The sequence below is a fragment of the Ochlerotatus camptorhynchus genome, unplaced genomic scaffold, assembly GCF_037179485.1.
Source record: "Ochlerotatus camptorhynchus isolate MF236.1 unplaced genomic scaffold, CSIRO-AGI_Acam_v1.1 ptg000576l, whole genome shotgun sequence".
In the NCBI taxonomy this organism is placed as follows: domain Eukaryota; kingdom Metazoa; phylum Arthropoda; class Insecta; order Diptera; family Culicidae; genus Ochlerotatus; species Ochlerotatus camptorhynchus.
Window position 1 is genome coordinate 555,089 of NW_027041057.1, and position 18,769 is coordinate 573,857.

General features: G+C 39.3%; 1 pseudogene; it reads right to left on the minus strand.

Moving 5' to 3' along the window:
* Positions 1-13,937: 13,937 nt before the first annotated feature.
* LOC135713653 (uncharacterized) lies at positions 13,938-15,819 on the minus strand (annotated as a pseudogene).
* Positions 15,820-18,769: the final 2,950 nt, after the last annotated feature.

Genomic DNA, 18,769 nt, shown 5'->3' on the forward strand with positions numbered 1-18,769 from the left:
TTTTCCTATCCGTTTCCTATCCACTGGATGCGTCGCGGAATACTGAGAGCAAGGCGTACCGGACGGTTGCCTAAATACAGGCGTATAACACTCACGAAAACCTTTCTGGAGTGCTTGTGTGTGTGTGTGTGGATGTTGATGTATTTGCCAACAGGATGTTTCATAGATCAAGAATACAGAACGATACAGTAGTGATCAGAACGTTCGAGTTTAGTAACCTCTTATAAACTTTTGTCGGTCCGGATACTCAGCAAAATGGGGTAAACCCTTTGATTTAAGATAACGAGGACGAGCACTTTAACTTTTCACGAGTTCATAACGAGAATATTGCAGTTATACCTAACTAAACAAAATTCTTAAACCAAGTAATAAAGTAAAAAGAGACCCTAATTAATAATATTGTTCTAATTTTGAAGCCGGATAAAAATCCAGCTGAAGCTTCTAGCTACCGTCAAATAAGTTTACTTTCTTCAATAAGAAAACCTTTTGAAAAGATAATTTTGAATAGAATGATGCTTCACATCAATACGAACTCAATTTTTGTAGATGATTGCTAAATAATAAAAAAAAATCCACCATATATCATGATTTTTTTTTTTGTTGGGGAAGGGAGTAAAACCACTGCGTCCATTATTTGAACTTAAGAAATTAGTTCAAACTTATTTAACTAACAGAACTCTGCAGGTAAACTATCAGAATTCCAAATCTAATCGACTCCCTGTTATAACTGTAGTTCCTTGGGTCGAAATTGTATAACATTTTCACTTCGGACCTCCCTGAGTTAGCTCAGGGTTGTTACACACAAATTTGTATTCGTAAATGACACAGGCATTTCCCTTAAAGGAAGAAGTCTTCGTGTTATTTGCATCAGACTGCAGAAAAGTTTAAATACTTTCCCATCTTATTTACAAAAAATGGAATATTTCTCGCAACGCTTCCAAAACTCAATGTATAAATTTCCTACATAAACCAAGAGCTTCCTTTTTGAAACCTAGTAGCAGTCACGTAGACACAATGAACGGTCAAATGAAATATTTTGAATTAGTACTTGCTTGCACTCCACAGTGCTTTCCAGCCATCTTGCTCCTATTATCGTAAGACTGACCACGGCAGTTCTGGAAATTCAAATCATGGGCTTGGAGTTTATTCAAAATTTCATTGGATAGTTCTTTCGCTGTCTTTTCATTAGTATGAATGAAATCGATTAAATGCTCCTTGATTATACAATTTCCATCCAAGAAATTCACAAATCGCAAAATCTTACTAATTTGTTCCTTACGACTTTTACCGGGAGTGTAAGTGAACATAACCACAACATTGAATCCGACAAAAAGCATGCCCGCAACCGGTGTCATGATCCTCACAAGAGTCATGAATAAATTCGTTGTCTTCCGATTCTTCCCACCGGCTGTTTTCACAAATGCTTCTAAGTAGGACTTCGAAGTATGCAGCAAGAGATCGCAAAATCAGTGACGTTTTCCTTCAGTCCGCATCGTGCTCTCTTGCCGTGCGGATCTATTTGCTTTTTGCTTAAGGAAGTGCTACTACTACCTAAAGCTACAACAAATTGAAATAACACTTTTCAGTGCTCAACCTGTAACAATTTTTCTACCTTGTTCAACTCTTATTCCTCTTCGATCCTTGTTTGGACCCTACCCGAGGTAATCCTTCTTGGATATCGATTTGGAAAATTCCTCTTCGATCCTTCAGATTCTTATAGTAATCTGCTTGGAAGTCGATTTGGATAAAAATTTACTGCCGCCATGGCGCCTAAACGCAAAAGAAAGGGGCAAATTCTTGACCCCCCTTCTGATGTAATTAATTTGAGTCATCAATTTGATTTGCTCACGGATGATGAGAATGATCCATCATCCAAGAAAAATTCTAGAGCTGATTGGGAGCAATATCGAACATTTATGGAATATAACTTCGACCCAAACATTCCTTTGCAAACCAAAGATGAAATTAATTATGCTCTTGAATCTCTGACTACTTCTATAGTTGAAGCAAGAGCTGCCTCAGTACCAAAATGCGAGGTTAAATTCGATTCAATTATAATAGACGACGATCTTCAGCTCTTGATCCGTCTTAAAAATGTCCGTAGGAGACAATATCAAAGAACACGTGATCCTGCCATGAAAGTTATCTGGCGGGATATACAAAAACAAATTAAAAAACGATTCTCTGCCCTGAGGAACAAAACTTTTGAAAATAATGTTTCTAAATTAGACCCGAGCTCCAAACCCTTTTGTAAACTCACAAAAATTTTGAAAAAAATCTCAAAAGCCTATTCCAGCGCTTAAAGAAGGTGGTAAAATTTTGTTCACAAATTTGGAAAAAGCTCAAAAACTTGCTAAGCAATTCGAGAGTTCCCATAATTTCAGTTTGGGTCTTACTAGTCCTATTGAAAATCAGGTTGCTCGGGATTATCTGAATATTTTCTCTCGGGAAAATATTTTTGATGATTCCTGGGGGACTGATTTGGACGAAGTAAGGTCTATAACTAAAAAGTTTCAAAATATGAAAGCTCCAGGTGATGATGGAATTTTCTATATCCTCATCAAAAAACTCCCAGAGAGTACCTTGTCCTTCTTGGTAAAATTATTTAACAGATGTTTCCATTTGGCATACTTTCCTGATAAATGGAAAAATGCAAAAGTTGTTCCAATTTTGAAGCCGGATAAAAATCCAGCTGAAGCTTCTAGCTACCGTCCAATAAGTTTGCTTTCTTCAATAAGTAAACTTTTGAAAAGATAATTTTAAATAGAATGATGCTTCACATCAATACGAACTCAATTTTTGCAGATGAGCAGTTTGGATTTCGCCATGGGCATTCAACTACTAATCAACTCTTAAGAGTTACCAATTTAATTCGTTCAAACAAATCTGAAGGCCACTCAACTGGAGTTGCTCTTCTAGACATAGAAAAAGCATTCGACAGTGTTTGGCATGAAGGTTTGATTGCTAAATTGAAAAAGTTTAATTTTCCACTTTATATTATGAAATTAGTTCAAAATTATTTAACTGACAGAACTCTGCAGGTAAATTATCAAAATTCCAAATCTAATCGACTACCTGTTAGAGCAGGAGTTCCTCAGGGTAGTATTCTTGGGCCTATATTGTATAACATTTTCACTTCGGACCTCCCTGATTTGCCTCAGGGTTGCCACAAATCTTTGTTCGCTGATGACACAGGCATTTCCGCTAAAGAAAGAAGTCTTCGTGTTATTTGCAGCAGTCTGCAGAAAAGTTTAGATATTTTCTCTTCTTATTTACAAAAATGGAAGATTTCTCCCAACGCTTCCAAAACTCAACTTATAATATTTCCACATAAGCCTAGAGCTTCGTTTTTGAAACCTAGTAGTAGTCACATAGTCACTATGAACGGAGTTCCAATTTCCTGGTCAAACCAAGTGAAATATCTTGGATTAATACTTGACCAAAAATTAACTTTTAAAGATCACATTGAGGGCATTCAAGCCAAATGTAACAAATATATAAAATGTTTGTATCCTCTTATAAACAGGAAATCCAAACTTTGCCTGACGAATAAACTTCTAATATTTAAACAAGTTTCTAGACCGGCCATGCTTTACGCTGTGCCAATATGGTCTAGTTGTTGCACTACCAGGAAAAAAGCACTTCAAAGGATTCAGAAAAAAGTTCTGAAGATGATTTTGAAGTTACCTCCCTGGTACAGTACTACCGAGGTACATAGAATTTCGAATGTTGAGACTTTAGAACAAATGTCCAACAAAATAATTAATAATTTCAGGCAAAAATCGTTGCAATCCTCAATTGCAACGATTAATTCCCTTTATACATAGATAAGATTTAGTTTTAGTTTTTAGTTTTAAGATATCAATTGTTATACTGACATGCAGGTTTAAAAAACCTGTTTAAAATACTGAATTGCCAAGACAGGAACAATGTAAAAATACTTAGATATATATCATAACAATTAAGGCTGGTACGTTACTGCAGTAACTGGAGCACCTAGGTTAAAATGAAATGTAATTTATTTTGAATTTGGAACAAATAAAGAGTTAAAAAAAAAGGGGCTTAGAAGCAGAGGGGTAAAAGTCAATTTTCAAGCCGATTTGTCGTGAAACATCAGTATAGTAAAACTATGTTATCTAGTGTGAAAATTCTATTTTAATTTTTAAAATGATATTTTTTTTTCCAATTTTTTCAAAGGTCATTAATTAATTACAAAAGCACTTAGAGGGCAGGGGGTGTTAAAATTTGTCATACGTTTTCTCACAGGGGGTCCCAGAAATATCTTAAATAAGCATGGGCATGTTCATATACAGACCATTCAAATATTCAATGTAAGATCTTATAAAGGGGGGAGGTCTGTTAAATATTACTAAATCTTGCAATGGTAGTAGCATAGAGATAATTCTAAGACCCGAAGAAACGTGCTCAACTTTTTGGCTCAGCTCTGGTACTCTCTTCGGTCCCAAGCTAATAGATGCACCCCTCGAAACATAGGAAAATCCACGAAACCCTAATTTTATTTGTCAAACTTGCATAGCGTATCAAAACAAACTTAGTGTAGTACTAGAATATGGGCTACGTTAATCGATTTACTTGGGACCGATAGGCTAGTCCAGTGCGAGTCAATTTAAAATCGTTAATTTACACCGATTGGTAGTAGCGAGTTTTAAAACTCCCAAAAAAGTGCTTACGTAATTATTGCATGACCATATATGAAGTTTATTTTTTTTTATCTTAATTTTTTATCTACAAATCACCCATAGATAAAAATTATGTAAGTTATATAATAAATAAGTTATAATTTTTCTAAAAAAATTAGTGGGTAAAAAAAGTTCAGTCTTTTTTAAATAGAAGTCTAGAATTTTTAGTAAGAAATTAAGCATACAAAATTGTTCAAGTAAGCTACATCTTAACAGCCATAAAGTTTCACCGGAATCTGAGAGGATGCTGTCAGCCCATTATACGCTTTAAGATGATGTTCGTCAATTGTTGGAAACACATGTAAACTATTTTTAGAGAAAAAAATTAAACACTTTGTTTTCTAGATTTCAATATTTAAAAAAAATCAAATCAATTTTTTTTCAGAGTGGTAAGCTTCCACAAGTACAGTAGTGTTAAACAACAACAATAACAAGAACTTTTTGTACTTGGAAACAAATGATGATTCTTTCCATTGCTAAACCAGTGAAACACACTGTAAAACTATCCTTTACTCACACTAGCCCATCCTGCGAATGTACTAGTGTGAGAGAGATTTGATCTCATCGTGCCTCTCACTACACTTTCTCCAGGACTCTCAAGTTTATTGCAAATCTTACCACGCGTTGTCTTTCTGTTGACAGATTCATACTACGGGAACATTGAAATTCACATCCTACAATTTTGCTACGATGCCGAGACTACACGTGGCACATGCGCACTCTTCAATCACATATTTTCAAACGATAGTTGTCAATTTTGACATGTTCATGATTACATTCTCTTGTGGTGTACAATATTTGTCCCTGAATATAGGATCAATTGGAAGGTGAGCAAATATGTTCAACAGCTGAGCGCACTATCCTTTCGGTTACTTATGACACAGATAAAAACAGATAAAGAACAGGTGAGCTGTTTAGGATATATCAAAATATTTTTTGAAACACAATACCATTTCGATTAATTAATTAAATTATGCACAGGTGAAGCTGAGATATATTCGTATAAGTACAGAGACCAAGTATACCCATAAAAAAAATTATACACCCAACCGAGAAATGTATGATTCTATTACAGATTTGCATAAAAATAAAAATATGTCAACCAACCGGGGATGCCAGATTTCCTTACAATAATGTGGGATTTATCATCATACATGATGTTAGTAGAGGCCATATGAACAGAGGATGAGATAAACTGAGCTGCTCTCCAATGCATGAAATAGGAGAATGGAAAATGTAGAGTGTTTTAGTGAGGACGAGGATGGATGAAATGAATTAAGTAGTAAAAATAAAACTGGTTGCTGACTGTACTCGAACCACGAACCTTGCGATTATCAGACACTGCTCTCTCCAAGCTTCGGAATTTGGAGTGGCTTTAATAAATAGGAAGCTCTCATAGTACGATAACTTGATTTCGTATGATTTTTCTGCTGAACGGGAATTGGAGATAATCGTGGTAACTGTGTGCGTCGTTCTACAATATTATAAATAAAAAGCAAGACGAATGCTTGCTGGTATAGGCAAAAGCATAGACGGAACACGACACGAAAAAATATAAAAATCATTCCATTCGGTATTCGCTGCGGAGGATGATAGGAAATACAACTAACACTCAACGTAATTCATTTTTGGTTTGCGTGTTGCAGTGAAATTCGCTTTCTCCACGTTCTTTCAGCTATCTGTTGTCCAGCATAGATGGTCCGCAACACCTTCCATTTAAAAACACCAAGCATAGTCCAGGTCGCGTGGCCTTAGAGGACCACCGGTCTAATCAGCGTCTTACGTCGAATTTTATTCGACCGGAGTCAAAAGTAGGCACGATTCCCTGCCATAATGTGTCTTTGAATTTCTCTGCTGGTATCATTTTCAGCGGTTACCAGTGAGCCCACGAACTTGTCGACCACCGTCAATCTGAACTCGGGGTGGGAGGCTAACATTGTCTTCCTTAGAACCTCTTCCCTTCATGTATTTCGTCTTCGATTCGTTGATGGCAAGTCCAATCCACATGACATTAGCCTTCAGTCGGATCAAAGTCCCATACCATGATGTCGCTATCATCGGCGAAGCCAATAAGCTGGATGGACTTCCTGAAGGTCGTGCCACTCGTATCTATCCCAGCTCGTCCTATCACACCTTCTTACGCGAGGTTAAATAGCAGACAAGAAAGTCCATCACCTTGTCACAATCCCCGTCGAGATTCAAAGGGACTCGAGAGTGTCCCCGATACTTTATCACATATCACTCGATCCATCGTCGCCTTGACCCATCCCGTCAGTTTATCCGGTAATCCATACTCGTCCATAATTTGCCGGATGCTGAATTGAAATCGACAAACAAAGTTGTAGAGGGAATACCGGTATCTCATAAAAGATAAGCACTTATGACGGAATTTAAAGGACATTACTTAACTCGCTTCCAAAGATCTGCATCATTAAGAAATTGGTCTATAATCAACAAAATATGCCGTTAATTAAAGCGGCATTAGACTGGTATGGTACATAATATGAAAGTTCGATTTTGCTTATATACTCTCGTTTATGGTTATCTGTCAACGTTGTTAGAAAGAGACCATAATGACGCTTATTATGTCTAGGAGCCCAAATTAACACCTTAGGATAATTTTACATGGTGCACCTTAATATTAATTGATTTTTGCTCGCGAATAGAAAATCGGATACCTGCGCTTTAAACACCTGCATATTTGAACATCTATTTGCTACCTTTACACAGACCCTTCTTTTCTTCTTCTTCTTCTTCTTGACTCCTTTATTTAACGTCAGTCTCTGTTCCGCAATGCCAATCACCGACGGACATCGATGAATCGAAGGGAATGGCTGCTGCACTTTTGGCCATCAAATGTTACACATTATTGTTATCCAAGCAGTTCAAGACGTAGATACTTGTTCACTTTAATGGCTCCATGTAATTGTTTTGTTCAAGTCATTTAATTACGTTACAAATTTAGCTAATGAAAGAATCTGCAAATGTTTGTCACTTCTAATTGACATGGTTTGCCTTGACGATGACTGTTAGCTCAAATGAGTGACCAAAGCAGAAATTTGAATATCGCCGTGTATTGACGAGATTTTGCAGCACTGCCCCTATACAGTCTCCCCAGTATTATGGTCCACCTACAATTTTGGGCCACTTCCATTTGATTAACATGCAGAACTGACTGACCCATAATAGTGACTAGCTGGCCCATAATACTGGGGTGACTGTATTTATGCTTTTAGAATAACATCTGATATTCTGCACAAAAAATATTTCCTAAGGCCCACCCCCAACAGGATTTCCCACTATTTTTATGAATGGGGTGGGGTTTAGAAAGTATCTTTTGTGCAGAACAAGGAGGGACTTTGCATGTCAATCTAAATGCATATATAGAGGTACCCGACATGTTTTGCAGTGTCAGGTACCGTGGACTCCCGATAATCTGAACGTTTTTAATCTGAACACTTTTTAATTTGAACCCCGCTAATCTGCCCGCCATGCAAATTTAAAATTGCTCAAACGTCATTAAGGATTAAAGCGAAATGGAACGTTATGAAACGGAATGCAAAATCAAAACAAAACAGTAAATAAGGCTACAAGAAAATCTCTTTCCTGATGGTAATAGGGTTACTATAGAAGTTTAAATTAAAAATGAACCCCGGTGTTATGCACGAAGTGTCGTTCATATTAACGGGGGTCCATGGTACTTTGTAGTCTGTTAGAGGGAAATCAAAAAAATACATGGCATTTACAGAAATTGAGCTCGTGGTAGAGATAATAAGTAGCTTACTGTCTTGGTATTAAGGTTGAAAGTAAAGTGAATGGGAATGGACTGTTTTATTGTTTTTACGGTTAGTTAACAAGTAAATTTTAAAGTAAAAGTTGAATCTTTTGATGTAAGTGATAGAGAGATCTTCGAATTGAAAATCTATCTAAAATCTACTCCTCAAATTTGAGTCATTTTTTTGTGTGTCTCTGCTAGTCGTGAAATAGTGTAATGGCTAGTTTAATGTTGAAAAAATAATAATCCAGAGTAATTTTTGTGCCTTCTGATGAAGAAAACTTAAAAAAGTGAAAACATTTGTTCGGGTGATTTACCAATAGAAAATGGCGTTTGCTAGTGTTTTGCTCTTTTTCTGCGTCATAACACATGATACCGAAAGCTGGTGTCATATCTCAGATATGCTGCAAACATTGACAACACAGGATTTTTGGTTCGTTTGTATTCATCATTGAACGTAATCACTGACACTAAGAATACGCAAACCTATCGTGCTCAGTTAACCCTAAAGGAGATCACAATGACGACAAATCGTTCATGGATTTGGTGAGTTCGTTCCAATGTGTTCTTATAATTATTTTCCTTAAATAATTGTTATGGTAATCTTCGGAAGTCCTAATAATGCGATCTGTTGTGTGATGTTAAAAGGTGCCTCTATTATAAAAATATTCTCTATTCCCTAAAGTTCCACGTAAGAGTCTATGCACATCTTCGTTTTAGGCCCTTCATGCAGCAGTGAATTGATGAAATCACAGATTGATCGATAGAGATTAGTGACGTTTAACGCACGCACACGCACACTTCCCGAGCAAAGTCGGTTAACAAAATGAAAGCAAATCGATATTAAATTTTGCTGTTCCTATCATAATGAAAACTCATTTTGATTTCAATTGTCGCGACAGTAGTCTGATATCATGTTGTGCTTTCATTATGCAGTAAAGACTTTTTAAATGAAAGCAACTTAACATGAAATTCTGCTGTTAACGTCTTGTTTAAAATTTAATTTAAGTTCATCTGTCGTTGAACTAACGATTATTGTTTATTTATTTTGTTTCATACATTTGAGGTAATTCGTGACTTACCCGGGGTTAGATTTGAGCTCAACTCTTTCAGCGTGAGAAGCATGGATGCTAACCATTTACGCCAGGCCCATATTCAGTTAAACATTATGAATGCAAAATCAGTAATGAAATTGATTTAATTGAAAGCAGGATTAGTTTTTCGGTTGATTCAACATGTAAAATGTTGCCCTCATTTTTGCTGTGTTAACCGTTAAGTCAACCAACATGATATCAACTGGACTATTCAAAATAAATTACATTACAACAGCAAATTTTGATTTCACTTTGATCTCCAGCTTTGCCCGGGTAGCGGGTGCATCGCCATGTAAAGTTGTTTATTATACTATGGCTAACATAAAAAATGTGTGAAATTATATCTGTCAAAACGAGTTTGACAGCGATTTAAGCATTTTCTTTGGAATTTCACTAACACACTTTTATATATCGCACCAATACAACCGGACGTAAAAATCTCTATAAGAAGGAACGGTGCGTCACGGCGAGTATTGCACTGATGATGGCTTTTCATCACCTCAGAGCCATAGTTGATTTTTTGTAATTCTTTATGATTACGCTAGTGTTTGTTACAAATGTCATAATGGTAACTGTGTGGAGACAGTCGACATAGTTGTGTGCCACTCTATATTGCGTATTCTCTGTGTCGACTCGACTTCATCGAACTGCTACCGTTTGGACGCAAGCATTCACAAAGCGTGCAAGTGTTAAGCAGGTAAGATGTGTTTCCCGAGACAGCGACGGCAGCCCACGTAATGGGTGATTTCCTGGTGGATTTGGGATTTCACATTTGGCGACCGTAACAGGTTTTCTAGCTGCAGTTTTACTGTAAAAATAAAATCAATCGAACCTTAATTTTGCCGAAAGGAAATCACCCATTGCGACGCTCAAACGAAAAAAACGAAAAAAAACCTTGAGTTAGAAAACAAGATGGCTGCTATCTGTTGATCATTCGGAAAAAGTGAGAAATTTTCGCATCGAGGATGCTAAAGTGGAAATAAGCAGCGTGTTGGGAGGACCGCTGAATTGATAAAAAAGCGAGTTCCCGCTTAGTTTTGTAAATATGTGTACTTAGAGAGTCACACATAATTAAAAGTAGCAGCGCGTTGGGAGAACCGCTGAATTAAAAAAGCGAGTTGGGAGGACCGCCTAAAATTTTAAACGTGTGAGTTCAAGGAGTCACAGATGAAAAAAATAGCAGCGCGTTGGGAGGAACGCTGAATTAAAAAAGCGAGTTGGGAGGACCGCCTAAAATTTTAAACGTGTGAGTTCAAGGAGTCACAGATGAAAAAATAGCAGCGCGTTGGGAGGACCGCTGAATTGATAAAAAAGCGAGTTCCCGCTTAGTTTTGTAAATATGTGCACTTAGAGAGTCACACATAATTAAAAGTAGCAGCGCGTTGGGAGAACCGCTGAATTAAAAAAGCGAGTTGGGAGGACCGCCTAAAATTTTAAACGTGTGAGTTCAAGGAGTCACAGATGAAAAAAATAGCAGCGCGTTGGGAGGACCGCTGAATTTGATAAAAAAAAAGCGAGTTTAGAGGACCGCTTAATACTGTAAACCAGTCTTGTAAACAGTCGACATTTTCGATAGCGTTCACTAAGGGCCGTTATGTCAAAGTTATGATTCATTCAATACTATGAACGCGACCATGATTTCGTTTACCCGTCTACAGCTGTCATGCGCAAAAAAAGTTTTTGCTTCCAACACGAGAATGAATCGAATGTTTTTGTTTCGTCTCTTTCCTTCGAACGTATACAAAAGAGCAATGAAAGAAAACTGGAGAAGTAGACCATCATTTTCTCTCTCCCTATCGCTGTCAGTACTGTCGATTGAGTTGCGTTCATTTGAATTTGTTTACAATACTTTGAATGTCGTTTGATAGAAGTTTCATAGCCAAAGTGTTATTAAAAAACTGAATTCTCGCGTCACTTTTCATAACGTCCAATCTACATTGATCGATTCTCTTCATCGACTCTCTCTTTCGTAAATAACTCGGCTGCAGGCATATTTCGGGCTGATTTTGCTACATATTATTTTAAAAGAAAGTATTATCAAGCATGTTGGACGATGAGAATAGCTTAGAATGTTTTTGGAAGCGAGTTATTAACGAAAGAGAAAGTCGATGAAGAGAATCGATCAATGTAGATAGGACCTTATGAAAAGTGACGCAAGAATTTAATCGATTTGTCACGTTGGAAAAGTGGTAACAGGTATGTTTTGTTGATTTAGTCCATCATAACGCATTGCAGTTATGTTTTGTTTCTACTTCTAGGAAAATAATGTGGATTTAAAATCACTTGCCGATTCGCACGCGTAATGTTTTTTGACATCGGTTCTGGGGAGTGAAACGACAACAATAAGGTCAACAACGACGAGCAGCAGCCGCGGGGGGAGGAAAATAATATCGCCGACAGTACGGTCAAACAACAGCACAAAACAGCTGGAGCGATCGTCAACAACACCCTTTAGAGCCTGATCCAGGCGTCCACAGTAGGAGCGTACGCGACGGCCCTCTGCCAGAAGGAAGATCACCAGCTGGAATTTAAAAAATGAACTGGAAATGAAGAAGAGAATCACCTTCCCGACATCAATCTGGCATTTTCGCTGAAAGACGACGGTGTTAAACGGTAGAGTATCGAGGCCCGACGACGAAAGTGAAGATTGCCAACAAAGGCTACGCAAGTTGCTCGAGGCACAGCTGACCACCGCTTTACGATTGACGATGACGTCTACCTGGGAATAATCGTTTCGCACTTTACCGGGAAGTACGGTAGTGGTGAGTGTGTTTGTTATAATGTCAAGTGTTTTGATAGATTGTAATTATATTTCCTTTTACGTAGAACATCGGAAGCTGTACTTTCCGATAGCGTTCCGCTTCGAAAGGAGTCTCTGGCTGTACACCGACACCATTCAGGCCATTCCTAGCCGAACTACCAAAGTACGGTCTAAGGCCGTTCAATTTGCGCAAATTTAAGGAGGAAGCCAAGGCCAAGATGGGAATGCATAACCAACAAAATGGTCGAGCCGTTCCAAGTAGTATGTGAAACACAACGAAATTGAGCGAAATGACCTACTTCGAAGGCGAACATAGATCTGGTGCTAACGGACACCAAGAAGTCGGATGTGACTAAGGAAGCTGCTGCCGCTGTCGTCACCACCACCCCACCCCCATAAACACCACCAAGGATATTAGTGATGCTGCTGCTGCTCCTACTGTATCTGCCGATGGATCTCCCCCAGCAGCACTCAAGGACAAGAGAAGAAGAAGAAGGTCTTTGTCGCTGGTGAGGCCAGCAAGGAAAATGCTGCTAAGGCAAAATAGAGGTTGTACTGTAAGGTGTTCCGTTATTTCCACGGCAGTGTTCAGAAACGTTTGTGTTCATTGTTTTTAACACATGCATAGGTACCAATGTTTGGATTTTTTCGTGTCTCCTCACCTGCACTCGTTCGGAATATGGTTGAACCGGCAGTTTTTAAATAAAAGCATAGTTGATAAAACCTGAAATATCTATTTGTTTTAGCCAAGATATAATACTGCTATCCCCCCGTTTACGCGGTGGGTGGTACCGCCCACCCCCCACTTTCTCGGCGGTCCTTAAATCAATTGAGCCGATTTTCTGTATACAACTAGATTATGGCGGACATTAATCAGAAAAAGCGGTGAGTGAGCAGTACCACCCACCGCGTAAACGGGGGAATAGCAGTAGACTGCAAATTGGTTGAGTTTATTTGTATTTTTTTTCTCTGCGTGTACGGTAGCACATTTCTACCCGAACAATCCATAATGTCCTAAGCAAGATTGATTTGTTCTTTTCGTCTATTTTCCCTTGCATTAATAACTAAGGCTCAGTTAGTGAGCAATAAAATATCCTCTTGTCATGTTTCTCGTGTCAAATGCAAGATAATAGCTTGTTATATTGAACTGTGTGGGAAATATCAATGGAAATAAAAGAAAAGGTATTCAAATATGACGAAATGCTCAGAATCAATCTTAAAGCTCTTCGTCAAGCCAATTGTACAAGTTAGGAACTATTTTCTCAAACAGTTCCTTGTTGAGCTTAACCAATAGGATATTTTCAAGGTTTGCTTCAGCGATTTTTGTTCGCTTGTCCGAAAGAACCAGTGCAAGAGCACTGAACGCGCGTTCCACGGACACCTGGTTTGAAGGTACCGTCAACAGCAGAGTTGCAACTTCGTATAGCTCGGGATGACTGAACTTTGGTGAAACCCAATATTTCCATACATCAAATGAGTAGAGTTGATGAGGCTCGAGATCAAGTGCTTTTAGCTGTCTCAGAAACATGTCTGATGTTTGAATTCTTCTTGAGCCCGACTCAGGAAGCATTCCTCCAAACATCTGTGTCAAAAAGGCATCCAGCTCACTGTGCTGATCTTGATCTGATCCTGTTGCAGAGGTTGATGGTGACTGAGTTGGTTGGTCTACGCTGTGTGGTTTCATTCGCTTGATTCGCTCCCATGTTGCAATGATGAATTTCTGAACAATAGGATAAGAAAATACAGAACAAATGGAGGTTCAACATTCATTGAGTGACAAAAGCAATGGACTTACTCGAACTTCCTCTTTTTCTTCAGATGTGAACAGTGTAGAATTCAGGTAATTAAATCGTGGATCGATGAGAAGCGCGGACTTGAAAATCATATTGTCCTTCAACTGTTTGAGACGTTGGGTCAGTGAAGCCGTCAATGGTTCTACAAATCGGTTAGATTGAATTTTACTGACATCCATCACGGTTCTTATCCATGTCAAGTAAAAATCGTTCAGGGAAGTATGGTTGGATTGCATGTTCTTGGTTGCCAAGAAAACTGGTCTGAAAGCTGCAACATATTCCTTAATGAATGTCCACTGTTCTGTAAGATCTGAAATTTAAAATGGTAAGTGATAAATCTATGTACAACTTTTTATCAGTTTTTAACGTGTTTCACTAACCCAGCTCAGGATACTGCGATCCTAAGTCTCTGAAGAAATCCTCATGCTTTTCGAAATGCTCCAACATCGTGAAGATTCCTCCCCACCTGGTCCTAGCATAAAGGGGTGGGAGCGATTGGTTGTGCAGATCGAACACCGGTTTATAAGCTATCTTGCGGCAATTTTTTGTGACTGTAGTACATTGACGGATGTCAGCATCACATGCCTTGATAACATCGGTGACTGCTAGCTGCATTGTGTGCACAGCACACCTCACAAGCGTTATACGATTGAAAAATTCTTCTTCAATCGCTTCGGTCCAGTCTAGTCCAGGTAGCTCTTGTGATGGGTCATCTTCGTCGTCTTCAGTGGAGAGGATCATAACCTGCAAATATGACTGCAACTGCTTTACAGCTGCAATCATATTTGCACCGTTGTCGCATGTGATAGAAAATATCTGCTCAAGTGAAATGCCGTATCCTGCGAGTATTTCTTCGATTTTCGACCTTAGAAATTTGGCAGTGTGCCTCTCATTAAGTTCAATCATCCCTGAAGAAGAAATGAAATTATTTTGAGTATAAATCTATGATTTACATGTACGGCGAATCACGGGATATCCCATTCCATGCATTAAACTTTTTACGAAAAAGCTGTACTTGGAATAGTGTCTCCCTAATTATAAAGATGCAATCCGCCCTGTTTCAACTTGATAAGATGCTGTCACTTACCGACGGTCAGAATCACTACCTGCTGCTGCTCTGGGTCAAAAAATTGGATGTTGACACCCAGGATGTGTCGTCCATGTCGAGAAGCACTGTCGATTTTTAGACATATAAGCTTTCCGTTCACCAGACTTCTAATCGCGGATCGGATCTTTGTGGCAGCAACTGTTAGATGTCTGAGAACGTTAGGGCGATTCATGCACATATTTAGTGCTTCACCAATGGGTTTCAAGAGCAGTTGAAACCCTTCCCATTCGACACAGTGCAGGGGAACGTGATGGACGGTCACCAGTTTCAATATTGCTTCGACAAATGTTTGCCTGTCGATGGCAATCATTTTTTTTTGATGCCTTCTTTCTCTTGGATGGTACTTCCGCCTCATCTTTAAGTAGTCCACGTGATTTGGCCAGAATGGTGTGTTCTGTACGAAGATGTCGGATAAAATTTCCGGCATCAAATTTTTCAGCTTTCTGTCGGTATTTGCAACTGTTGGCAGCATCGATGGCACACAATACAAATCCGTCTTCCGTGGAAATGCAGCCTTCCGCTAGGATCTCTCTGTATTTCTTTTTTTCGATCGATGATGCTGATACGTCCATTGCGATTGAAAAGTTTAGGATCTGTTTTAAAATCTTAACTTGAAACAGTAAAAATTGGTCGACAACAACACTAAGAACTTTTTTACGACTGTAGAATAGCAAAACAACGATAACCATAGAAAACGTAGACGTGTTCTTTTCTTACAACGTTGAACGAAGACGATGTGTGGTACTAAGAGTTGAGGAAGACGGAAAATAATCGACTTTTTCGTCCTCGCGGTTTCTTATGCAGCAACAGACGTGACGTCACATCTGCTGCTTCATAAGAACACCGTGAGAATGAAAGAGTCGACTAGTTTCCTTCCTCCTCACCTGTAGATAACCCACATTGGAACGAAGACGCTATAGAGTGAATTAGAAAGAGATAATGAAACTGCAAAATAAATGAACACGTGGACAGCTACGGTGAACGCAGTCGGTGTTTACAAAAAATGATGAATATCAAATGAATAAGATAGAGAAGTGTCGTGATGTCAAAATACATTTTTTGGCAAGCCTGTCGAACGAACATGCTTGTTACGAATGGCTTGACAAAAAGAGCATGATAATAGAGAATAAAGCGTCGGTGAACGTGACCGTTTACAAGACTGCTGTAAACATGTGAGCTCAAGGAGTCACAAAGGGAAAAAAGTAGCAGCGTGTTGGTAGGACCGCTGGTTTTGATAAAAAAAGCGTGTTGGGAGGACCGCTTAATATTGTAAACATGTGCACTTAAGGAGTCACAAATATAAAAAAAATAGCAGCGCGTTGGGAGGACCGCTGAATTTGATAAAAAAAAAGCGAGTTTAAAGGACCGTTAATATTGTAAATATGTGAGCTCAAAGAGTTACAAAAAAAAGCAGCAAGCCCGTTGGGAGGCCGCTGAATTCGATAAAAGTAGCAGCGAGTTGGGAGGACCGCTTAGTATTGGAATTGTATTAGGTGAAAGAGCAACACTGGGTGTTGGGAAAATTGAATTACTTTCGGTTTTGGGAAAACCGGATTACTTTCGAAAAAGCGAATTGCAAGAACCGTCGTGTACACATACAGAATCAATATGGGCTGTGAGAGCCACAAATAAAAAATCTGACAGCGCGTACCTCTGTATCAGTACATACAGTACAGATTAACTTTATTATTATTATTTCTATAACAGATTACGAAGCAACACCATACTAAACCAAAATGTTCCCTGCTGGAAAGTATGTACGTGCTCCACCGGTCGTCAATGAAAGTGACTTGGACGGTCCGCCTTACGATGAAGCTAACGGTAACGGGAGATATGTACGTACGCATCACGTTCGCCATACTGGAACTGAAGAAGAGTTAGTCAACGAAATGAATGACGAATACGCCGACTATTACTCACCCGTCCAACCAGATGACCGAGAACAACTGCAGGCGCGAATCGATGAGTTGGAAAATGTCATCAGAGAGCTTCGTGGTATTCGTGACGATGCTCAAGTGGAAAGCCCTATAACCAGTGTTGTCAGCACACCAAGAGTGTCTCCTACAGTCACTAGCGAAGGCGTCATCCGTTGGGACAACATTAAACCCTTCCCGAAGAACATTCCGGCTACCAAGATGTGGGAAGCGTGGACATGTTTCATCGAAGACTTTGAAATGGCAGCTTCACTGTCAAATGCTAAGGACCCAAAGCGTCGTGTCGAACTGCTTCTGCTGTGCATGGGTGATGAACTGAAGAGTATCGTTCGGGCGGCCAAGCTACGACCAAGTTCAGAGGATGACAGTTGCTTTGAAGTTTTCGTAAAGAACATCGATCAGTACCTAAAATCCATGACTGACCCCGCAGCAGAACATGAAGCTTTCTCTGGTATGCGACAAGAAGAGGGAGAATCTGCGGTTAACTTTCACGCACGACTGACGGAAAAGGTACGCCTGTGTCGTTACAGCCCGGATGACCAAGACCGCTTCGTTCGGACCCAGCTTTTGAGAGGTCTTCGTGATCCGGAACTCAGGAAAGCGGCACGTACGTTCGGTTACGATTCGAACTACATCGTTCAATCAGCGACTCGTGCGGAAGCATTCCATGCCGAAACTACACCATCAGTGATCGAGTCTAACGCCGTGGCCGTGTTCAGCAACCAGTATCGAAGGTCCTAAGTCCAGCACAAGCGAAGAGCGGAAGATCAGTATAAGATCGAGTATCCAGCAAAAAGGTTCCAGAACAGTGTGAGATTCAACGCGGACAGGACACAATCGAGTCGTCGTAATAGATGTTCTAGATGTTTCCGCCCATCGCACAGAGGCACCGAATGTCCAGCAATAAATAAGAACTGCAATTCCTGCGGCCAACGTGGACATTTTGCAGCAGCATGCCGTAAGGTCCTTAATGTGGTCAAGGACGAAGGTCTCACTCGAAATCCTCCCAATGAGAATTGCAAGGATCAGGTAATAAACTAAATATGTTTATTCATATTCGGAAATATACTTAACATTTAGTTAAACACAATGTCTTACACCTTCCTTTTGTTTATAGCAAATCAATGCTCTCTCTCTCCAAGATATGCTTGTCGATTGTCGTGTTGGTTCATCCATCTTAATCACATTTCTGATTGACTCCGGAGCAGATGTGAACGTCATTGGAGGTAGCGATTGGGACAGTTTGCAAAGTCAGTTTGAAATGGGGAAAGCAGATCTCGTTCCAAGCGCTGGGTCAACTAACAAAAATCTACAGGCTTACGCTACCAACAAACCCATGCTGGTTGAGTGTGGTTTCAGGGCTACAATCGAAGCAGTTGGTTTCGCCAAACCATTAGTTTCTGCCGATTTTCTTGTAGTGAAGGAGGGAAAGAGATCCTTGCTTGGAAGGGTAACAGCCAGTGATATGAACCTTCTGAAAGTAGGAGTTTCGATTAATAGCTGCGAAGAATCTGGAGTATTTCCAAAAATGCCGCACGTCAAGGTAAAGTTTAGCGTCGATGACTCAATACCACCTGTACGAAACGCGTACAATAACATTCCCG